Source organism: Peromyscus eremicus, chromosome 14 (genome assembly GCF_949786415.1).
Source record: "Peromyscus eremicus chromosome 14, PerEre_H2_v1, whole genome shotgun sequence".
Classification (NCBI taxonomy): Eukaryota; Metazoa; Chordata; class Mammalia; order Rodentia; family Cricetidae; genus Peromyscus; species Peromyscus eremicus.
Window position 1 is genome coordinate 42,204,100 of NC_081430.1, and position 26,564 is coordinate 42,230,663.

The following is a 26,564-nucleotide window of genomic DNA, read 5'->3' on the forward strand; positions in this document are numbered from 1 at the left end:
CTTAGGCTTTCAATATTATGCAGGATAAAACGATTTTCTGTATGACAATTACAAGCAGTCTTTATCACACAGTTGAGTATGAAATATCACAGTTTGAAATGCTGTCTCAACTTGTGATTGAGCATATGGGTACACAGAGTTCAATTATGCACTGGGTATTTTTGGTTCATGAAATGGTCTTTCCAAACTTTGGAACAGAACTTTTGCCTGGAGCTCTGTTTAATAATATATTAAGCATTAAATGCATGAACACAGCACAAGCACAATAAGTTTTTTAGGTGCCCTGAATTCCATATTTTTATGTATCTTTACTGATTTCCTTTTAAAAATTTAGGCATCTAAATGTGAAGTTTTCTTTTCTTTTCTTTGTTGTGCATATATTTAATATAACATACGTATTGTGCTGCTTCAAATTTTGGATCAGTAATGTTTCAATAGTTAATATATTTACATTCTTCATATAAAGAAGAATTTTTGAAATTGTAATAAATCGAAATGATTATTGTCAGGTGTTAAATCTGAAGCAGTTGTGATCACTTTGTTGTTAGAAACATAGTTAAAGGTGAAACTCACAAAAGCAATTGAAGTAACATCACCATGAATAAGTTCAAATCAATAGGGAATCCTTTCTCCTCTCCATGTCATCTTACACAGTGCATTAGATGTTTGTGAAAAAATATCAATTGCATGCACAGACTGAACATTGTGAAGCTCCACAGATCACTTGTGTGTAATCTGATCACCAAAACTGATCAATAAAATAATGAAACTGAAATATACACCCCCAATAGATTCTGTTTCTAATACTGTGTGGAGTTGGAGAAAGTGCTTCACAGTGGGGGTGGGTTTTAGGTCTCTTTTGCTCAAGCTTCCCTTAGTGTGACAGTCAGTTGACTTCCTGCTGCTTGCAAGATGTAAGACTCTCAGCTCCAGCACCACGTCTGCCTGCATGATCCAGCAGTGTTTTTCACCATGATGATAACAGACTGAAACTCTCAAACTGTAAGCAAGCAACCCTAAATAAATGTTTTCATTTATGATAGTTGCCATGGTCACGTTGTCATTTCACAACACATGTAACCTTAACTAAGACAAATGCTATCAGAAGTAGGTTTTATCATTATTCCCTATGCTCTACCCCTGGGAAAAACAACAGAGGACAAGAACTTTGGCAGGAAATCTCATCAGTAATGGGTGGTCTCTGCTTGATACAGGGGAAGATGATTAGAAAGATCTGATAATTTTTATATTAATGACTTAGTACAGGTTAAGAGTTATGACACTAGTTTTTCTGGAGAATGTGAAAGAGTGAAGTCTAATAATCAATGTCTAGTGTACTCTAGAAAGACGGTTACGATCTATTAATTTCTTCAGTTTGGTTGAAACAACGGTATAGTATTTTATATTTTTACTTTAAAGGTCCTTAATGATTTTCGTGAGTAGATCCTAAGATAGGTGCAATGTTTTATGTTATATTTTCACACTTTCTGATATTTGTAACTTTGCATGATTTCTTCTTCCTGAGTCAGGTGGAAAGGGGAGTGCAGATTTGTTTCTAACTGATAGACTATATGAAAGGTGATGGCATCCCACTTTTTATGAGGATATATTATGTTTAAGGGGACAGAATGTCACTGACATGATCCTTTTAAATGTATATCTCTATGCTTATAATATTTTATAAAGACATATTCACTTTATAATTTTGAAGAATTCAACATTTTTGTTCTAGGGTGTCTCTAATTAGCACCAGAATGTGAGGGTGTGAGGTCAGCAGAAAGGCATTGGTGGCAATCATAAAGATGAAGACTTAAGTTCTGTAATGCTAAAATAAATTCACTGAGCATCCTCAGGGAGCATGGAAGCAGATCTATCAAACTCAAGCCTCCACATTGGTATGTGCTTGGCCAACTAAAGGTGTGAATGAACAATGTATTCAGGTGCATTCTGGATTCTTGTTTTTCATTTCTTTTATTTTTGAAATTATAATATTAGATCATTCCCTTATTCCCTTTTCTTCCTGCAAACCCTCTCATATACTTAATCTTGCTCTCTTTCAAATTCATGCTCTCTTTTATCATCATTAAGTGTTGTTGCATGCATGCATGTACAAACTCTCTCTCTTCCCCCCCCTCTCTCTCTCTCTCTCTCTCTCTCTCTCTCTCTCTCTCTCACACACACACACACACACACACACACACATTCAACGTGCTTAGTTTTTATATTTCTTGTATTTAGGCTTTCAGAGCTGTCCATTTGATATTTGATGACAAAGGTAAGGTCTACCCTGTGGAAAACTATTTTACCACTAACAGCATTTCTTATTTGCCTGTAGTTCTTCGTGTAAGGTGGGGGCATTGTGGTCTTTGTCCTGTCTACTTTAGCAAGTCTGTTGTTAATTCTGAATTCTTGATGAGTAGAATAGTTGAGTGAGTAGGAGCTAGTTTAAACTTGGTGTGTATATGCTTCGTTTTACAATGTAAACACATGCAATAAGGATGGATAAGGATGGAGTAGTATCCATAAATATGACTAAGAACAAAGAATTCTAATAAACTAATATAATGATACTTTTATAGTATATAAGTGTTTACGGAGGGCATTTGCTATAGTGATGATTCATGTTAGCATGACTGGATTACTAGCTCAGAGCTGTATGTTACATAGTACTTAAAACTGTGAACATAAGTGAGATCCAATCCTACCTCTTGGGTGTTTTGTCTGTGATCCTGATCAACTCATATGACATCTGCATGTTACCATAGCATCGAGAAGCTTTGAAGTTTGAAATTATTAAAGCATATTGTATATTATTGCAATAAGTCATAAATATTTGACAAATAGACCTCAGTAAACATGACCTTTCTAAGGGTTTGTAAATATCACTCTATTTTTCTTTGTCTCTCCTCTCTAATTTAGAAGATATATAGAATACAAATGTTGCTCAAGGATTAAAACAACTTGTCATCTACATTGAAAATCTCAATTACTTTTCTCCTTTAATGGTCAAAATTTTTCATAAATTTTACATATCTTCTTTAATGAATACTTTTAAGTTAGCAACATTGTATGTAGTTTTAAAAGTTATGTATTGGAAATTTCCTTTTAGGTTCTAAACACACACACACACACACACACACACACACACACACACACACGCACAAATGCATAGCATGTTTAATTGACTACTTGTCTTGTCTGAAATTGGAACCAATTTTATTAATACAGAAAGATGACTAAAATTCTATAAATGTAATTTACTCATCATCATCATATCTCCTATGTTTAGATTATTCCAAAATTTGACTTAATTCATTGAACATTGTTACTTTTAAAATTAAGTGTTAACTTAGGACTTCATGTGTGTCTAAATACAGAACTAAGTGATTAAGCTAATTGACTTATACCAGGCATAGTGACACAATATGTCCTATGTGGACATACATGGTCCATTTTCACATCTGATACAGAACTGCTGAGCAGTTTTGTGTTTTATATATGGATACAGTTAGAAACCTCTTCTTTCCCTGTCTCCTTCTAATGGATCTACCTCATATAACAATGTATTATGTAGCTAACTAAATAATGAGACCATTTAAACTGCAAGTAATATTGTGCTATTACTATTCTTTGGTGATTCTTTATGGGTGGATTATTAGTAATAGGACTATTTTATAAGGAAAATCATATATTTTGCTGCCACATCTGAATAGTTTAAATATTGAACAGAGCTTACTCTTTTAGGTAAAGATTTTATAATGGTTACCATAATGGTTACCAACTATGTAACAGTTGTTATCATTTATGTGAATACATGTGTATGTATGTATGTATAACTATATAATTATACTGATAACTATATATTTTACTTATTTAAATATATATGATATATTTGTGCATATAAATGTCAGTGTATTTATCACAGACTAATCGTTATCTAAATTTTTATTTTAGCTTACATTGTTTTTATTTACATTGATTACTAGCCAAAGCAAACCCAGAGAAGGTATGGAAATATCAATACACTTCTTTGCCTCTAATAATTAAGATGTATATACATGGTACATTGACTTTCTGATAGTTACTTCTTGGCTTTCAGATTTACTAGAAAAAGTACAAAATTTCCTTTAATTGGTTATAAATAGACATGGCAGGTCAAATCTAAAGCAAACGTAGTAAGTTGTACTATTCATAACACCATATATTGTATTTTAAAATATATTTATGACACATGAACATGAATGTATATGAGCATTAGATATAGCTTTATGTGGATGTCTATAGGTTTATTTGTGCTTCATATCAAGGCAATTTTTCTGTATTTTTCTCCAATCTTTACTTTTATATTTATAAGATTGCTTTGCCGTTGTATTGTCCATATGACATTCTTTTTTTTTTAAAAGATTTATTTATTTATTATGTATACAGAAGAGGGTGCCAGATCTCATTAAAGATGGTTGTGAGCCACCATGTGGGTGCTGGGAATTGAACTCAGGACCTCTGGAAGAGCAGTCGGTGCTCTTAACCTCTGAGCCATCTCTCCAGGCCCCATATGACATTCTAAGATCAACTGAAATGGAAACTTTGAAAACAAATAGGTTACTTAAGGTATAAGAAGAGAAAACAATTAATTTGATTGAAGTGAGTGAATGCATAAAGCCTGGTATATCCACAGTTGGAATTGTTGCAGTTTGATTGATTTTTTTCACATCTCAATAATTAGCAACCACTGCCATTGCAATTTTTGTACTAAGACATGGACAGCAGTCGATGTTTTCTCCCACTTCATGGAGATGTCTTTCATTTTATTTTATTTTATTTTTTTTGGTTTTTCGAGACAGGGTTTCTCTGTGTAGCTTTGTGCCTTTTCCTGGAACTCACTTGGTAGCCCAGGCTGGCCTCGAACTCACAGAGATCCACCTGGCTCTGCCTCCCGAGTGCTGGGATTAAAGGCGTGTGCCACCACCGCCTGGCGATGTCTTTCATTTTAAAGCCATATTGTCAAAAGGCATACAATGCTTCCAATTTGTTATTAATCTCTTGATATGTCTTAGCTTCAATTTTGTTGTGATAGATCATTTAATACATGGCACTTTTAACTGGAGAGTTAATAAAATTTCTGGAAATAAAATCTTCGGTGACATACTATCCATTTGGGAATATGTTTAAAACAGAATATTAAGACATTAATATTCTTAATAATGAAATTTACAATTCAGAACTTTTCATAGGAATAATAAAATTAAGCTTTTTGGAAAATATTATCAGAAATTGGATTCAACTACTAGGAACATAAAAGGGGCAACTGGGGAATTATTATTGAAATCTGAAACAATAGAAAGTTCTTAAAATTTATATATGTATATATATATATATATATATATATATATATATATATATATATATGCAAAACCAAGTAATATTGGTCTGAAAAAACGAAAAAATACATAGTGATTAAATTACCCATAGTTATACTCTGCTACACTCGTAGATTAGTGCCTTTCTCAGCTACTATCAGAGAGGCTTCCTCCTGCAGCAAAGGAGAGCAAAAATGGAGACTCACAGCCAGATATTACACAGAGAGAACGAGACACCTTAGAACATTCAGTCCTAAATGGGATGTCTACAATAAATTCTTCCCCCCAGAGCTCAGAGAACCCTGGAGGAGGAGAGACAGAATGAAGACCACATGAGAATAGGAAGAAGCAAAGTGCTAGAGAGGCCCACAGAAATCCACAAAGATATCCCCACAACAGACTGCTGGCAATGGTCGAGAGACAGCCCGAACTGACCTACTCTGGTGATGGGATGACCAAACACCCTAATTGTTGAGCTAGAAACCTCATCCAACTACTGAGGGATCTGGATGCAGAGATCCATGACTAGGCACCGGGTGCATCTCTGGGAGTCCATTAGCGAGAATGAGGAGGGTTTATATGAGTGAGAATTGTTGAGACCAAGGTTGGATAAAGCACAGGGACAAATAGCCAAACGAACGGAAACATATGAAATATGAACCAATGGCTGAGGGGTCACCAACTGGATCAGGCCCTCTGAGTGGGTGAGACAGTTGATTGGCCTGATCTGTTTGGGAGGCATCCAGGCAGTGGGACCGGGTCCTGTGCTCATTGCATGAGTCGGCTGTTTGAAACCTGGGGCCTATGCAGGGTCGCTTGGCTTGGCCTAGGAGGAGGGGACTGGACCTACCTGGACTGAGTCTACAGGTTGATCTCAGTCTGCGGGGAAGGCTTTGCCCTGGAGAAGATGGGAATGGGGGTTGGGCTGGGGGGAAGGTGAGGGGGGCGGGAGGGGGGAGAACAAGGGAATCCGTGGCTGATATGTAGAACTGAATTGTATTGCAAAATAAAAATTAAAAAAAAAAAAGAAACATGAACATTACCCATCAAAAAAAAAAAAAAAAAGAGTGTGAGAGGCAGAGGGGATGGAGAACACCAAGAAATCGAGGTCCTCCAAATCAACACAAGCAAAGGTAGTAAGAACTCACAGAGAGTGAAGCAGCATGATCTTGCATCCAGTCCTCTGAGTGTACCTCATGGCTTCCAGTTCAGTGTATTTTATGGGACTCCTGAGTATGCAAACTGAGTGTACAGACAAGTGGGTCTCTGATTCTTCTGCCTCTTCTTGTGCTCTTTTCATTCTGTTCATTTGTCTTTTCAACATTTCAATGTGATAGTTTTTGTTTTAACTTACTATATTTTGTTTTATTTTTAATAGTGAATGAATGAATGAAATCCTAGTTACTATAGTAAACATTAACAACTGAACTGTCATTTATACCTGCTGGAACAGGGAAACTCAGTTTTCCAATATAGTGATACTGGGAATATCAACCATCTAAGGCAGGCTTCCTATCCATGAATACTTGACCAGCATATAATGGACTCCACAGGTTTGTGGGTTTTATTTCTATGCTTTTGGTTGGTTACAATTTGGTAGTTATTTTAGTTTGTTTATTTGTATTTGGTGTGGCTTTATATTGTTTTCTTTGTTTGGGCATTTTTTTTCTGTTACATGAGTATTTATTTTTTGAGATAGAACTTAAAGTTGGGTGGGTAAGGAGGAGGACAGGATCTGGAAGAACATGGTGGAGGGAGAAGAATATGGTCATAAATACTTCTGAATACTAAAAAAATATTATAATAATATGTATTGAAAACCCAATTATAAAATATAAAATAGTATGTTTTATAGAAATTCGTATTTAAATGCCACCAGACAATGACTGCTGCTTATTTTGAAACTCTATTCTCAATCATGATACTCCTGCACTTCTTGTTGTACTATACGATGTTGGTGAATACACTAACTGTCATCAAAGAGCTTTCATCCAGTAAATGATGGAAGCAGATACAGAGATCCACAACAAAGCACCAGGCTGAGCTCCAGGAGTCCAGTGGAAGAGAGGGAAGAGGGATTATATGAGCAAGAAGGGTCAAGATCATGATGGAAAATCTACAGAAACAACTGAACCAAGTTCAAAGGAACTCAAGAACTTTAGACCAACAGCTGTGGAACCTGCTTGGCACTGGACTAGACCCTCTGCATAAGGGAGACAGTTGAGTAGCTGGGTCTGTTTGATGGGCCCCTGGCTGTGTGAGCTGACTTTCTGGATCCCATTACTTATGGTTGGACACATTGCTCACCCCTGATAAAGCAGAGGGAGGCTTGGTTGAATGTACCAGACTTAGCGTCTCCTGTTGAAGGGGATGGGGTGGGGAAGAAATTGGGGAGGCAGCTGGAGGAGGGATGAGAGGGGGATCTGTGGTGGATATGTAAAATGTTAGCCCTAATGTTCTTTGCCATGCATGTTTCTAAAGCCTGGAGACATAACCAGTTCCTTTACCATTTTACGTGTGTGTGTGTGTGTGTGTGTGTGTGTGTGTGTGTGTGTGTGTGTATTTTAAGTGACGTTTGACCAGGAAGTTTATGGTATAGAGGGTGACCTTACTATTGTCTTCAGGACTAGCATTTTATGAATATTTGTCCTTGTAGTGCTCTCAACAGACATTTTATTATTCTGTACATATTTTAAGCTTCTTAAATACCTCACAAAATATGAGCATACTTTATTCAGAAGGCATGATTATGGCTTCTCACCTTTCCTACCAGGCCTCTAATGGTACCCTTAGAATTCAAGGCAGAGGGCTGAGAACTTGGAGACAATAATAACTTCAATTGTCTGCAAATTTTGTAAATATTTGCAAGTTGATTTATCTTCTACAGTGTTGAAAGTCAAAGAGTACAGGACTTTTCTCTGTGATTAACGGGATTTTCACAATTTTATATTCAAACTTTCATTTTCTACTCATGAGCCAGTATATTTAGTTAAGAGCTGAGTATAGGTGAAATCCACTGGCAAATGAGTAAGACTATCAATGCCTTATATTTGAGATTTCAAGCATGACACTGACATTGTATCCAATAATGATAAATACCTACAAGCCAATAATATATATGAAGCAGGATGGATTAGTAGATGCAAATAAATAATTATTATTATTTTCTAGGTAGTTATATTACCCTGTACTTCTGAATGCTGCTTTAATTTGAGGAAAGCCAATTATTAACAAATTAAGAGCAAGAATGATTAATTCATTTATTTTATGTTCCTTTTCATTGTGTTTTTTTCCTGCTTTTACCTTTAATTTTTGTGTTCAACATAATATTTATTTGTCTAAATCACTTATCATCATTTTAGTCCAACATTTAAAAGAAATAATTAATGAAATTTCCCTGAAACACTTAGGTTAATAACACACTCAATGCTGACAGAACATAAGCCTTCCTGAGAAGAGAACTTATCTCTGTATCTTTATGAAAGAACATAATAATCACTATGAGAAAGAAAGCCATAATGGAGTAAGGGCTAGTTTAGAAACTGAGATGGGGATGATAGGAAAACATTAGGAAAATCAATAGGTTTAAATGATGCAACACCAAAGCATCACACTTCTAAGAAATGTACAAATATCAAGTAGAGACATTTCGTTTTCAAAAAGGATTGTATTGTTGTATTCTATGGAAACAAAAATGTTATTAGAATATAAAACTCTTATTAAGAAAATTAACATAAAATTTAATGTTTTACAAAAAATTGGAATACTACTGATTTCTACAAAAAAGTGGAAGTTACTGTGGATTACTACATCCTTTTGGGAGTCTTGTTGATAGAAGTGCATTGTAAAGTCTGCATTCATGTTTGCTCATGATTGCATGGTATGCAGATTCGCAGATGCTTATACAAGAGAAGATGCTTAGAGAAGGTATATCAGTCCACATCAAGTACATAATCTTGTTTTTATGTCAACATTTTATATACTTATACATAAAACACAGAGTGTTAGTTATAGAACTTATGTGAGAACCACTAAGAAAATATCCCTAAAGGGATTTGTGCACTCATCTTCATATTAGGTTACTTATAAAGGCCAAACTCGCACATAACCATGAGCAATCACAGTTTTAGATATTTGTTAGAAATGGTGAATCATTAATTTTATGGATTTAAATTTTCTGTTTGTCACTATGGACATTCTTTTACTGTAAAAGAACCATGAAGGAGTATTGGGCTCTAGTTAACAATATATAATCTAAGTCACTGAACAGTGAGACACACTATTTCTCCAGATTCAGAACAAATAGCATAAACAGACAGGTAGCTACAGCTGTACCAGAAGAAATTGATTATAGTATTGGTTCAGCGAATTACTGTAGCTGAGAAATCTCTTGACAGGCCATGTTCAACAAGATATCCTGGACTCAGTCTCACCCTAAACCTCTCAGAGTTATTTGGAAAGCCAATATTTTCAGCTAAAAAACCTAAGAATCCAGAATGCTGATGTGGCTAGTTATAGATTCATATTTAAAGGCTTGGAGGTCTAATATCCAGGGCCAAGATAGGCTCCCTGAGACACCACTATAGTGAAAATTTTCTTTAGCTATTGGCTTTCTCAGGGACTCTGATGATTGAATGTTAAGCACCCACTTGAGAATAGATCCTCTCTCTCCTATTCCATTCAGCTTCATATGTTAGACTCCAGGAACTGCCTCAAAATTGTACTCATAATCAAGTTTCATAAGCGTTCAAGATATTCTTCAGTCTGGAAAAATTAGTATCTACAATTAACCTTTACAGACATGTAATGGTTGGAAACTTCAGAATGAACCAAAAAGAATACAGAAGACAGATAGTTAAAAGTAAGTAAACTAAAACCAATATGATAATGTTCAACACAGTATGTTAAATAGCAGAAAGTAAATAGCAAATGGCTAATACTAATAGGAGAAACAACAACAAAAATACCTGCAACATCCCAGCCATGAAAATCAATCAATAAGAGTTAGTAAATACTTATCAAAATTATGAGAAATATGAAAGTCTTCATCTTACTAATTCCGAGATGCAAATTGGCTGAATTTGTTGAAAATAAATAATCCAAATATTTTCAGTTTTATGACCTGAATGGTATTTCTATCATAGAATCAGTTGTGCTTAGGTCTGGGTACCACTAAGGTCTGGAGGCCTGTTATACTTACATTAAAAACATTAAAAAGAAACATATAGTAATCTACTAATACACACCAAAGTTTAAAATAAACAAACAAAAGAAGAAGAATCAAAACACAAAAGTAATAGATGAAGATTTTTCTGAAGAACAACAATCTCCCCAGTGATTAATCCTTGATAACATCTTTTCAACTTGAAATGTTTAGGCCATTGCATGGTGTAACATCTTAAACAGGATTTATTAATATGCAATAAATTTTGACATTGTGAAATAAAATGAAGGTGTCTATGTTTTTGACACATTTCTTTCATGACATTTACTCTTTTGTTTTCTAAAGTCATAGAAACTAATGCAAATCTTAGTGCTGTGTAGCTTTTATTTAATTGACTACTGAAGGTTCTAAACTCAGAGATTTTGCTAAATTGTGCCTAATAGCCAGGATTTGAGTGTAACATTCAATGTATGCATACTTATGTACATTTTATAAATGTGTTGTTGGACTTGCAAATAAATCTGTGAAAGTGTCAGCAAGATAATTCTACAGATGAAAGCTTTTATCACTAAAGCAAACACTCTGAGTTCAGTCAGCAGAAACCACATAGTGAAAGGAAAGGACAGACTCCCATAAGTTGTGTTCTGAACTCCATGAGTGTGTTTGACTTGTTAATGTGAGAAGCACACACACGCACGCGCATGTGCACACACACACACACACACACATTCAGATAGGTATGAGGTAGATATATAGATATGTGATAGATTGGATAGATAGATAGATGATAGATACATAGATACATAGATAGATATAGATAGACAATGTACATACATACATACAGGAAGACAGACAGACAGACAGACAGAGATAAAGACAGAATTTGGCAGAAAGTGAGACTGATAGTGCATAATTTCATAATATTTCACAATTCATTGGTGAGAGATCAGTGAACAGTGAGATAGTTTCTAATTTTTGTGAAAGAAAAATTCTGACTACAATTTAAAGAGGCAATAAACAAATTCCTTATTCAATTCTGATCTCACACATTTACATTATGCCTCATCAAGAAGGAAGTAAACACATCTTCATATTTGAACATGATCAGGCATGAAAAGCCAAATTGTCTCATTTCTTAATATTCAACAGTAGGTGGTTTACAAATCTAATCTATTGTAATGAGTTCACTGAGGAAAATTATGCTGCCTAATATTGTCTAACCTGAATGAAGAATTCATCAACAGTTGCTTTCAAAATCAACTCTGTATGCAATGCTTTACATAATCATGTAAATTACTGTTTTATCTATCCACTCTCAGTAATGGATGGTATTTAAAGTAACTCAGCACTTGTTGTCAAGGTTTAAATTGCAAGGGCATGTAGTAGCTGTCTTACGAAAATATCAAGTAAAGACCAGTTATCAAGTGCACTTAAAAGACACACATGTATTCCAAATAATTTTCATCTTAAGGCAAAATTAATTTTACATATTGCAATGAAGGATAAATATCATATCTGATCAAAAATGGATTTGTGAAGACACTAGTTATGTTTTCAGAAATTGTGATTATACAATATGATCATGCTTAGAGTGTCAAAACTGTAAGTAGTTCTGATCTCTCTCGCACTTGATTTAAGGTTGTAAACTTTATAGGATTTAAACTTCTTTATAGTCATGCTACAATGTTAAATGCTAAGTATGTGCATATAAAGTATCATATGTGTATATAAATGTACATTCTTTCTATATGCTTAAGCACATACTCCAAGAAGGATTTAAATGTATGTATTGATACATATGTGTTATACAGGTATATATATATATATATATATATATATATATATATATATATATATATATATGTGTGTGTGTGTGTGTGTGTGTGTGTGTGTGTGTGTGTGTGTGTGTTTATGTTTATTGTTACAGTTGCTTCTCTGTAATTATGAAAATATTATGATATAAACATTATATTACCAAAAATGTACATGAGAAAAGATGTAGCCTAGATAATCATGGAAGGGAGTTATGACTGATACTTGATAACAATGGAAATTAACTTGTAGAATATTTTAAGGATGAGGAACTTTTGAAAGGATTGTATTTTTTAAAGAAGATACAACTTAAGGTTTGCAAATGCAGATATGCCTTATTGTGATTATAATTAGAATAGCATAGAGAATTTTGTTAAGGGTTGCAGCCAAAAAAAAAAAAAAAGCCAACAATAACAACAACAAACAAATCTGTTCCAGGGTAGCTGTAATGAAAGTTTGTTCATTCTCTATATCAGGAAAAATGACACATACATACACAGAGACAAAACAGAGACAAACATACCTATACCACACCACACACACACACACAAACACACACACAACTGCATGTGCTCAAACTCAGGAACCAAAAAGCTTTAATTTTTAATTAATTATATGATATATATCATATATATTATATATCATATAATTATATAATAACATATATTATATATAATTTTATTTTGATGGGAAAGGTTCTTACTCTGCAGCCTTTGCTGTGCTGGAGCTCACCATATATAACAAATTTGCCTCAAACTTATATTGATTTGACTGCATCTGCCTCCTGAGTACTAGGAGTAAAGCCATGTGCCACCACATCTTGCAACAAAATCAACAAAAACATTGTTAACATATTATATTTGATTATTTAATATAATATTAAATTAGTAGTGGGAGGACAGATGCCAATCTAGACTACCATACCCAGCAAAACTTGCAATCCCAATAGCTATAGGAAGAATAATTCCATGATAAAACCAAATTAGAGCAGTGTATACTTACAAATCTAGCACTACAGGAGGAGCTAGGAGGAAACTAAAAACAGCCAACCTGAAAGGGTTAACCATATATAAAAAAACACATGGAAAATTAATACAAGAGCAGCAAATCAAAACTGAAGAAACACATGCATACACACACACACTCCCTGCAACAACAAAATAACAGGAATCAGCAAATAATGTTCATTGATATCTCTCAGCATCAATGATCTTAATTCCACAACAAAAAAGGCACAGACTAACAAAATGGACATAAAAACAAGATCCAGTCTTCTGCCATATCCCAAAACACAACTTAATATCAAGGATATATATCACTTCAATGTTAAAGGATGCAAAAAACTATTCCAAAAAAAATAGACCTAGAGAGCAAGCTATTGTGGCCAATTTAATATCCAATAAAATAGACTTCCAACCAAGACAAATCAGAGGACATTAGAGAGACACTGTATAGTAATCTAAGAAAAACTCAGCCAAGCAGACACTGCAATTTTTAACATCTTTGCTCCCAAAACATGGGCACCAATGTTCACAAAAGAAATACTAGTATAGCTTAAATCATTTATTGACGTTCACACACTTACAGTGCCTGACTTTATACCCTAATGCCACCAATAGGCAGATCATTGGACAAAAAATCTAAACAGAGAAATCCTTGAGCTATCTGAAATCATAAACCAAAAAGATCTAATAGATGGTTACAGAACATTTCACTCAAGTGCAAAAAAATTAAATCTTCTTCTCAGAACCTCATGGAAAGCTCTCCAAAACTGAGTACATACTGAGACAAAAAGTAAGACTCAATAGATATGAGAAAATTGAAATAATGCTTTGCAATCTATATGACCACCGTGGATTAAAGAATGGAAACAAGCAAACAAAAAGAATGGAAACAAAGGATTACAAACTCATGGAAATTGAACAATTCATCACCTAATGAAAAATTAAGAGACATTAAAGACTTAAGAGACCTGAATGAACATGAAAACACACATACAAAAATCAAACAAACAAACAACAACAAAAGCTAAGACAAAAACAAAAAACTGTACAAAGAATCAGTGATACAAGAGTTGGTTCTTGGAGAAAATCAATAAGAAGGCAAGTACACACACACACACACACACATGCACACACACACACACACAACACAAAAGCAAATACTACTGTTCCATCTAGTCCAATAAAATGACTCTTAATGACCCTTTGCTATACTTATAGATCTTATGTCTTGCACAGCCATCTTTAGAGTGCCTTCCTCTAGCAGAAGATGGGAACAAAAAGAGCAAACCACAGCAAGAAAATATAAACAAAGTTAGAGACTTTGGAACACAGAGCCCTAAATGAGATGCTTCCATCAAATCCCTCCCCTCAGGACTCAGTGAGTCACAAGAGGAAGGAAAAGGAATGTAAAAGCTGGGGGGGGGGGATAGAAGATTCCAAAGAAACTAGGCGTTATAAGCACAACAATAACAAAATGAAGAAAAACAGTAGAAGGAAAAAGGGTCCAAAGAATGGGCAAAAGAGTACTAGACACACCACTCCCACTATTAGGAACCCCACAAGAACACCAAGCTACTCAGCCATAACATACGCAGAGGACCCAGGCCGGACCCATGCAGGCTCCCTGAATGCTGCTCTAGTCTCTGGGAGCCCTTATGAGCCCTCCTTAGTTGATTCTGTGGGCCATGTTCTTGGGGTGTCCTTGACCACTCTGGCTCCCACAATACCCACACTGAAAATGAAAGTATATATTTTTACAAGTAAAAGTATTTTGAAGCCTTTTACTTATTTCTGTTTACATGAAAAAATATATGTTGAAAAAATTTTACATGTGATTATGAACTTCAGATACAGATGACTCTCAATAGAATAATGAAACTTATATGGTCTCCTATTCCTTGTTCTCCCTCTCTGTTGTTGATCCAGCCGGGATCTTCCGCTCCCCCAAGCTCTCTTTCCCTCGACCCTCACCCTTCACTACTCCCACTCATGTCCAGGCTGTTCATGTAGATCTCATTCCATTTCTCTGTCATTGGGCGATCCCCGTGTCTTTCTTGGGGTCCTGTTTTCCAGGTAGCCTCCCTGGTGATGTGAGTAGCAGTCCAGTCATCCTTGTTTCACATCTAGTATCCTCCTATGAGTGAGTACATACCATGTTTGTCTTTCTGAGTCTGGGTTACCTCACTCAGGATGATTTTTTCTAGATCCATCCATTTGTCTGCAAACCTTATGATGTCATTGTTTTTCTCTGCTGAGAATAGGAAGAAGCAAAGTGCTAGAGAGGCCCACAGAAATCCACAAAGATACCCCCACAACAGACTGCTGGCAATGGTCGAGAGACAGCCCGAACTGACCTACTCTGGTGATGGGATGGGCAAACACCCTAATTGTTGTGCTAGAAACCTCATCCAACTACTGAGGGATCTGGATGCAGAGATCCATGACTAGGCCCCGGGTGGATCTCTGGGAGTCCAATTAGCGAGAATGAGGAGGGTTTATATGAGCAAGAATTGTTGAGACCAAGGTTGGATAAAGCACAGGGACAAATAGCCAAACGAACGGAAACATATGAAATATGAACCAATGGCTGAGGGGTCACCAACTGGATCAGGCCCTCTGAGTGGGTGAGACAGTTGATTGGCCTGATCTGTTTGGGAGGCATCCAGGCAGTGGGACCGGGTCCTGTGCTCATTGCATGAGTTGGCTGTTTGAAACCTGGGGCCTAAGCAGAGTCGCTTGGCTCAGCCTGGGAGGAGGGGACTGTACCTACCTGGACTGAGTCTACAGGTTGATCTCAGTCTGCGGGGAAGGCTTTGCCCTGGAGGAGATGGGAATGGAGGGGTGGGCTGGGGGGGGAAGGTGAGGGGGGTGGGAGGGGGGAGAACAAGGGAATCCGTGGCTGATATGTAGAATTGAACTGTATTGCAAAATAAAAAAAAATTAAAAAAAAGAATAATGAAACTGAACTGTCTGTTTCAGTATGGTGTGATTTCTTATGATTATTTTCATTCATTTGGATGAAGCTAGCAGGTATGTGGAGTACAATCTGTTCCCATGTAGTAAAGCAAAGCTATTTGACCTTTCATACAATTAAAACTAAAAATTTGCCTCATTAGTCACATATTTAAGCTAAATGAGATGGTGTATTTATCTACAATAATTACATTGTCATCTAACATTTATGGTTAAACAATTAAAAAGTATAGTCAGTTTTACAAGATGCCTTGCTATGATCCCAGCAGAAAATAATTAATTCCCGAAGTTGTCATTTACTTTGTTCATATGTGATATTTTCATTCAAAACATTTAGAAAGATCTATGGCCTAAAAGGTATGTCTGAAACATATATTTTTCAAATTTATTTTTAATAGCATTAACAATTATAATATCAATAAGACTCCCCCAATAGCTTATGTTTTCTTTTTATATTGTCAGTCTGAGAGGATACACATGAGATTGTACAGATTTGTTTAAGGACACTTACATCTATGACATATATAAGTTTAATGAAAGATCAAATGATTTAGCATGTGATATGTTATAGAATTAATATATATTGACATCTTAAGTAAGTATATATGGCAAGTTCAATGTCACTATAATGCTGAAAATGAATATTGACTGCTTGTTGTGGCTAATCTTTTTGTCAGCCTACTTTGAAATCAACTAAAACCCAGGGATTATCTTGATTACATCATTTGAGGTGGGAAGATTCCACCAAACCTGGATGATCTGAGATTGGAAAGACCATGCTTCCCAAGTCTGGGCCCTGCTTTCTAGTGACAGTCCCAGTAGAAGGACATGGGAGGAGGGAGCATTCACTTTCTGCCCACTTCTTGTCACTTTCACAGTTATATTCATCTACTCTGTGCCTGAGGCATTCCTTTGCTGCTATTAGAAATTACTACTTCAGAATTCTAGTGTAGATTGAAGACCGGCAGCTCTTTAGAATTTTCTTGACCACAGCACAAGATTGGGACTGCTGGAACAGTCTGAACAACTCCCAGAATCTTGGCCTTTCTGTGGGGTTGTGTTAGACAATTATGGGTTCTGTTCCTTTAGGAACCCTGACTAATACACTGCCTGAGAGCATCCTAATAACAGGATGCTCTGATTTATTTAGTAAATATTTACCTGGTAACATATAAGGGTGTAATTGTATAAAAATAAAACAATGACAAAAACACAACAGAGATGGTCTTTATTTCCATATTTTACTGAAAAGCAAATACTTCAGGATAGTGAATATTGTTAAGTTTCACCGAGCTGGTGACTCTCATAGTAAAAATTTAAATATAGACGTGATAAATACAAATTTATAATTATCATTTGGATGATTTCCAATAGTTAAATGTGTATTTTTGCACCAGTACAATTAGTGTATATAAAAGTGATGACATTTGTTGTACATATTTACAAACACTCAAATACCAAATAAATAATGAGCGCTAGTATACACAGAAAAAACAATCATAAAATAATTCATCAGGAATGCTGTTTTTCAAACTTCAAACAGACCTAGAGATAGGGATAGAGGCTTCATAGTTTTTAATAATATGTATACTTTCCAGTATGAAAAGAATGTACCTCATGTTCCCATCGCTAATGAAGCTATCTTAGGTGATAATCTCATCCCTGTTCAGAAGCAATGAATAGTCCCAATATCTTCCTCAGTGGTCTGGGAGGTTTATGTGATACAACCCATAATTAAAACCACATGCTCTTGGGAGCACGTATTCTGTAGCAGACACATTCTAAGAATATGTTTTGACCAAACTTGCATTATCAATTTTGTGTTCACAATATCCACATTCTTCAGTATTAAGGTTTCATCTGCACCATCTGAGAGGCAAGCAAGTGATACATGAATAATATATATTGTTGTTGGAGTTACTTGAACTACCCTGACAAACCATTTCATAGGAAACTCCATGTTCCAAATATTTATTTGTGTTTTGTTTTTGTATTTTGTCTATTGTTCTTGTGGAGAAGGGATGTCAGAGCCAGTGGCTTATGAATACAACTTCCTTTAATATATGTATGTACCATATACATAGATATGTGTGTATGCATATACTTGTATGCATTGTATGTAATTTTAGGTAAACATAAAATAGTATTATTCCTGGTGTCATTTGTCATTCCTCTGTATTGACCTCCCTACTTCTTCGCTACTTGGAGTCTCTTCCACGTTTTTCTGTTCTCCATGTTTTATCACCTGTATCCTGCCATTCCCTTCCAAAGCCCATATCAATCCTCATTTATAGTTCCTCTATAGAATCCTAGCATTGCACCCTATTTACAATAACAAGGAAAAGGAAATTACTGAACTGTCCTTCAGTGGCTTAGTGGATATTGAAAATAAATACTATGTAGCTATAATGAAAAATGAAATCACAAAATTTGCAGGTAAATAGATAGGCTTAAAAAGAGTATGTTGACTTGGGAATCAGGGTAATTGTAGCCTCATAGAAGGAGTTTGGTAACATTCCTTCTGTTTCTATTGTGTGGAACAATTTAAAGAATATTAGTATTATCTCTTCTTTGAAGATCTGGTAGAATTCTGTGTTGAAACCATCTGGTCCTGGGCTCTTTTTGGTTGGGAGACTTTTAATGACTGTTTTTATTTCCTTAGTGGCTATTGGTCTATTTAAATAGCTTATCTGGTCTTGATTTAACTTACGTATGTGGTACCTATCCAGAAAATTATCCATTTCTTTTAGATTTTCCAGTTTTGTGAAGTAGAGATTTTGAAGTATGACCTGATGATTCTCTGGATTTCCTCAATGTTAGTTGTTATGTCTCCTTTTTCATTTCTGATTTTGCTAATTTGGATGCTCTCTCTCTGTCTTTGGTTAGTTTGGCTAAGGGCTTGTCTATCTTGTTGATTTTCTCAAAGAACCAACTCTTTGTTCCATTGATTCTTTGTATTGTTCTCCTTGTTTCCATTTTAATGATTTCTGCACTCAATTTGATCATTTCTTGGCATCTATTCCTCCTGGGTGACTTTGCTTCTTCTTGTTCTAGAGCTTTCAGGTGTGCTGTTAAGTCACTAGTGTGAGATTTCTCCAACTTCTCTATGTGGGTGTTTAGTGCTATGAATTTTCCTCTTAGCACTGCTTTCATAGCATCCCATAAATTTGGGTATGTGGTATATTCATGTTGTTGCTTATCTGCTGTTCCTAGATCCAAATCCTCAGATGTGGTATATAATATTGAGTTAATTCTGTGTGAAAAGTATACTGACTTCCCCCTTATAAAGGGAATGATTCTGCAGTGATTACTGTGATAATAGAAGTAAAATAATAAAATCAACAGTTTTTAAAACATCAAAATTAAAACAAAAATACATTACAAAAAAGAAATGTGAGAAAAAACGGAATACATCAAAATAATGAAGACAGACTACTTAGGTAGAGGAAGGAGATCAGCAAAGAGTAGGTGTAGGGAATATAGAAGAAGGCAGGGAAAAAATGGAAATGAAAAAGACATTGTAATAATATTTATGCATTAAAATTTCATAATGAAGTATATTGCATAATATTGATAGGTTTAAGTTTTTAAAATATGTCTATAAACAAAAAATTTCAGCCATGACTATTTTTGTTTGTTTGTTTTTGTTTTTTCAAGACAAAGTTTCTCTATGTAGTTTTGGTTCCTGTCCTGGATCTTGATTAGTGGGCCAGGCTGGCCTCAAACTCACAGAGATCCGCCTGGCTCTGCCTCCCGAGTGCTGGAATTAAAGGCGTGAGCCACCGCCGCCAGGCTATTCACCATGACTTTTACTTAATACTGAGAAAACCTAAAGAGAGCATAAACATATATGGATTTCTTGTAAAAGGGACAGAACAAATGGAAAATCTTTCCAAAATATTATTTTCAGTAAAACGAAAACTTAAATATGCACAGTCATGAATAAAAACAAATAATAGAAATTACATCTTTTTTCATTATTAGAGAAAACAGAATTATTTGATCCTACTTCAAAGAATATGATAACAAAACATCAGATGGCTAAACATTCACTCTCAGATAAAGAGGAAATATAATGAAAATTGTTGCTGAGTCCTATGAGTCAGGTGAAAGGCAAACAAAAAAATAATAATAGAATGAAAATCCGTCTCAGGCCCTTCTCATTCTGTCTGTAAAATACAATTCTGTTTGTTTGTTTGTTTTTGTTTTTGTTTCTTGTGGTGTTTTGTTTGTTTGTTATTGTATTGTTTTTGTTTCCATTTGATTGGAAGGATGTTTGATGGGTTGGCCAGTTCTTCAGTTGGTTGTTTTTTTTAGTTTCTTCTCAGTCATTAGTTTGTAGATAGAACAGTTAAACAATTGATCACTCAATGGGTCGGTTAACAAGTTGGTGGGTTATTTGCTTGGTTTATCAGTTAGTTTGTGAGTATGATCCAACAATAAGACTTTTCTTCTTTAATTGAAACTTCATAGTACTAACGTGTATACTGGTCTTACCTGCAAGCCAAAGACATGGGGAAAAAAGCAAACAGTAGACTATTAACTCTCACAACAGGGGGTGGTTTCAGAGTTTATTTGCTAGTGCTTTCATTTTTATTATTTTATCTTAGTTTCTTTGTATTTTAGATTTACTTCAACCCTTGTGGTACTGACACATGCCTTATGTGAAGCAGTGGGCATTGCTGTAAGGAATCAATCATCATTTTTTATGTAAATTCTAAGTATTGAGATAATATGTTTTAAATGTGCTGATGAAGAAATGATGCAAACTATGTGTTTTATTTATAAGCTGTAGAACAGCTTTAAGGTAATCTTTAAATTTTCAAAAGTCTATTCTTTGAAAACTATTACAAATTACTATCTCAAATCCAATTTCTTTCCCTCTCTTTCTTCCTTTGTATGCTGGACCTCAGTGGAAAAAATTCTCTCTCACCTTGTACTATATTGTATTTAAACTGACAAATGTGAGCAACAATATCAATAATGTAGTTTAGAAAATTATTTTTTCTTTATTTTTTGGGAAAATTGCTCTATATAGCATCCATTTTCATATTGGATTGATTTTTTTCTATATATGACAGTATTACCTGTCCCCAGTTGTAAAAGAGATTTTTTTTTTCACTATTCGCCTATCTTCAAAACAATTTGTATACTCTATGTTTTACTTGGCAGATATTCTTAGCTTAAAAATACACATGTGATAGTAAATATTCATTGTTGACCTGATTGATTAGGGGATGTTTAGAAATTATTAAAGAACTCATTACAATTTATCTGGGATGTTTTCAGAAAGGGTTAAATGGACTAAAACTTTGAAGGATTTGTAATGAAAGCATGGCTGGAGAGTGGTAAAAGATAATATGATCTGGCTTTCAAAAATTGTGTTTTATGTCCCTAGCCTCCTGTTCCTTACTTTTGTTGTTGTTGTTGACATTGAATTTAAGAAGCTGATCTGTTGCAATCATGCTCCTGTTGCCAGGAACATTTTCTTTAATGATGATCTTTAAACATTAGTGCTCCAAACCATGATAATATGAAGTGTCTGAAACAGTGAACCAAAGTGAGTCATTAATGCTCTAAGCTTTTTATATCTGACATTTGATGAAAGGTATGAGACCCAAATATTGTAGAGAAGGTTGCTGTTAATTTGCCTCGTAAAGTTTACAAAAAGATAATCTTTAACTGAAATGATATGATATCCTCTGTACTTCGTTGGTTTTCTTGTGTGTGTGTGTGTGTGTGTGTGTGTGTGTGTGTGTGTGTGTGTGTGTGTGTGTTTGTGATTTTCCTATTCAGTTCCTGATGGTCATATCCTCCATACTAAGTTATCTTATTTTTTTTCTGTTCTTTTATGATCATAAAATCATTTGTGGAAAAAAAAAAGTTTAGATTATAATCATGTATAGCTAAAACTTCACTTTCTGAGTTCAGTGTACATAAACCATGGTGAGCCGTTATCTACCCCCTGGCTTCTAAGCCCTTAATGTCTTCCTTCTTCAAATGAATGCATTTGTAAATGGCAATATTTATAATTTTAAATGACAGTTATATCTTTTTATTCTTCAGCATTCGTGAGCCAAGCAGTACTCCTGAAGTCTTAGCATAAATCTCATTTGAGAATCACAAATTGCACATGCTTACAGGGTTTAGTGTGATCTCCTGACACACTTAATAAGCAGATCAGCTTTAGTAGTGTATTCATTACTTCCAGGATTCACCATTTCTTCACATTGGGAACATCCAAATTCTTTTCTTCCAGCTGTCTTCTAGACAGGCATGAGAGTGAGCACACGGAATGTTTGTCTTTCTGTGCATAATTTTCTTTCACAAAATGATCTGTAACTTTGACAATTTGCCTGCAGTACTGTTTTTTTTTTAAATGATTAATATTCCATCATAGAGATAAATCAATTTGCTCTTATCTCTTCGTCATGTCATATACATATCACCTTTACTTCTAAATAAGCATGATCACTGCTGACATAAACGTGATTGTACAGATACCTCTTCCGTAGTCTGGTATTCTTCCCTTAGGACAGACAGTCAGTCAGAATTTCTAGACTTGAAAACCATACTATTTTAGATTTGGATTGCGCAGTCACCCTGTTTCCCATAATAGTTGTCCTCTAATTCACAATCCCACAAAAGCTTGTAACAATTTCTCTATTTCTGAGTTTCTCTATGATATTTTTGGATGATGTCTTGGTTGGGGTTTCTCTTGCTGTGGAGGGACATCATGACCATGGCAACTCATAAAAGAAAACACTTAACTGGGGATGGCACAGTTTCAATGGTTTAGTCCATTGTCTTCATGGTAGAATAAGATGGCTTGCAGGCAGACATGGTTGGAGAAGGAGATGAGAGATCTACATCTGGATCTGCATACAACAGGAAGTGAACTATTTACCACACTGGGCATAGCTTGAGCATATGAGAGCTCAAAGTCTGCACCCACAGTGACACACTTCCTCCAAAAAGGCCACACATACTCTAACAAGGCCACACCTCCCCAGAGTAACACTCATTATAGGCCAAGCACACAAACACAAGCCCAAGATGGGCATAGATATTCAAACACCCACAGATGATAAATATTTTCACTATGGAGAGGTGATATTTCTTTGTGGTTTTGTTATGCATTGTCCTGATGTTTAGTGTTGTTGAACATATTGTCACATAACTGCAAATTCTGGATCTTTTGGAGAAAACTCTTTCAAAATCATTAGTCTATTTTAATCAAATTATTGTTATTATTTTGCCTTTTTACTTTATTAGTTTCTTATATGTCCTTATAACTTCTCTCATATCTGGTGAATAGTTTCTAACCCTTCTTCATATTAAATGCCCATTGGTATTACTTTTACCCTGTATAAATATTACATTTTGCATGAGTATTTTAGTATAAGGAAAATACAACAATAAGCATCTTTCATGTTTACTGAAATCCTACTGCAATTGGTAGTTTTATGCTTCAACTGAATAATAGAGCCAGTTGTTTGCTTAAACACTAGTCCATAAGTATCTATAATGGAGGCATTTTTGAAGTGAATAATCTTAAATCATTAGAGTTTAGCTAGAGTTTTCCTGCCTGGCCCACAGTCAGGACAAATCTCTCTCACCTGCCAGTCCCACAGCCGCTCAGACCCGACCAAGTAAACACAGAGACTTATATTGGTTACAAACTGTATGGCTGTGGCAGGCTTCTTGCTAACTGTTCTTACAGCTTAAATTAATCCATTTCTATAAATCTATAGAGCCACCTTGCCACGTGGCTCATGGCTTACCAGCATCTTCACATGTTGTTTGTCATCGTGGCAGCTGGCAGTGTCTCTCTCTGCCTTCCTGTTCTTTCTTTTCTCCTCTCTGTTAGTCCTGCCTATACTTCCTGCCTAGCCTATGGCCAATCAGTGATTTATTTATTGACAAATCAGAGCAACACATTTGCCATACAGAACTTCCCACAGCACTTCCTCCCTTTTTTTTTTTTTCCCAAAAAGGAAGGTTTTAACCTTAACAAAGTAAAATTACATATAATTTGGGAATTTGGGCGTAGCTTCTCTTACTACTTCCTGCTGGAGGGGGGCGTTGTATCTTATGGGGACACAAAGAAAATTTTAGGATTATGGAATAGTCCATGAGGGTGTATTGTCTGAGCCAGTTGCCTTCAAAGGATTCTGGAAGTTGGATCATCTGGGCCATGGTGTCATCGGAGACCTTTCAGTGGGTCTTGGCTGGTCAAACCTGATGTATCTTAATCTGGAACAAATCCGTAGCCTTTGGCTTTCTGTGGGAACAAAAGCAGAGTCTCCTTTCCAAAGCAACACATCCTTACATCCAAATTTTGAAGTCAAGGTATCTTTAAAATATACATATTGGTTTAACTCAACAGCTTTTACAATCAAATGTTTTTCTGCAGTTAAAAATCCCAAAGACAACACAATCCAGATTTTCTGTGTAATATTCATCTTTACGTGGCTTATTTTTTTATATTAATTTTACTGTCTCTTTAAAGACTTTATTTTTTAAAACTATGTATTTGTTTATATAACTGTATATATCACCTTTTTTGTCTCTTTCAAGCCTACGTATATTTTACACACATTGTAAACTATTACATCTGAATCTGTCTTATTGTGAATCTATTGCTTTAAACTGCAGCATTTGTAAGACTGAAAGAGCGCTATGGCTGCTGGCTCTGCCCACCTCAGCTTCCTAGCATGGCGGTAGTAGTTTACCACCAGCTCTGGCAGCTATCATGGGTCTATGCTTTTATCCAAGCAGCGTGTAGCCCAGAAACCTCTTTTTTTGCTTTGTATTAGCAAAGGCTAAATCCACCACACAGCTCAATGTGCCACTTGCAGAGGCCTCATTCCCGCCATAGGGCAGGTCGAGTGCACAGGCTAGGAACCCTCCAGTAGCTAAAACCGGCAGCTGCCACTCATTTGAAAGAGACAATTAGGAAGCTGTTTTTAGCTCCTTTTTAGAATCTTTTCTCAGGTTTTAGGTGGAAACTCTTGCCAACACATTAGGCGCTAGGAGAGTTTGAGGAAGTAGATTTGTTTGAAGTACATGTGTAGGGCTATGTCAATCCACTGAAAACCTTTAGAGAAAAGAATATGGTCTCCTGGAAATACAGATTTTTGCCTTCAGACTGTCTTCATTTTCCACAGTCCAACTCCAATTTCTTTATGAATTTGTGGCTTGTTATTCTTTTCCATAGATTTTCAGCTTCTAGCTTTGCAAAAGTTGTATTTTCAATGAAAATCGAACAATAGTCATAAAACGTGGAGAAACAGAGAAATGTGAAGAACATGTCTTTCTTATTTCATACCTAATGCTTTTTCTATCGATTTACATATATTATATTGTATGTATATTTCAGAAGCAAATCATTTGTTTAATTCTCACAATATGTCATGAATACACTAACAATATTAAAAACTAATTAATAAAGGATAAATAATTTTCTTTCAGTAAATAATGATCACATACTGTTTATCCTACTTTCAAGCTTTTTAAAAGTTTGGACAGTCAAAAACTCTATTTTATCTGTAGTCTAGAGGTATATGCTAAACTCACAGGTTCCTTACAGGTGGTAACTTTTGTTGGACAGAATCAAGCCTTGTTTGGTAGAGGTTCTTCAACCGTTGTTTCCATTCCTGTTTCATTAGGAAACTCTTATAGCATGTACTCTTTTGCACAATTTCTTATATTATGTACATAAACCAAATTTCAAAGAAAGAACTACTGCCTACTGTTGTTCCTAGATACATGATAAAGGTAGAAAATGCTAGTGTGCATCTTTAATATGTAAAAAAATGCCTTTTGTGCTAAAGGCAGGGTGTGACACATGACACAAGACAACTTTCTTGTTGACAGGTTGTCAAACTCATGAAGAGTCATTTAAAACATACTTGGTATATTTTTCATGGTTTTCTGTTTCTTTTTGTTGAGGTTAGCTGACAAAAGCATGTTTTTTAATTGAAATTTGGGGTTAGCCAGGCATTTTCTTCATATATTAATTCCACTAATCTTTAGGACTCCCCTTTTGATAGATTGGTAGATCATTGCTTTCTTTTACCCATACAGAAACCTATATATCAGAAAGGAAAAGGAAGTCATGTTCCCACAGTCACTGTGCAATGAAACTTGTGTTAGTCACATAATATGAAAATTTTATTAAATATTTCATAGCTCTAAAAGAACATATTTTCCTGTTGGATATTAATAAGATAAATATTGTTATCTATGTTT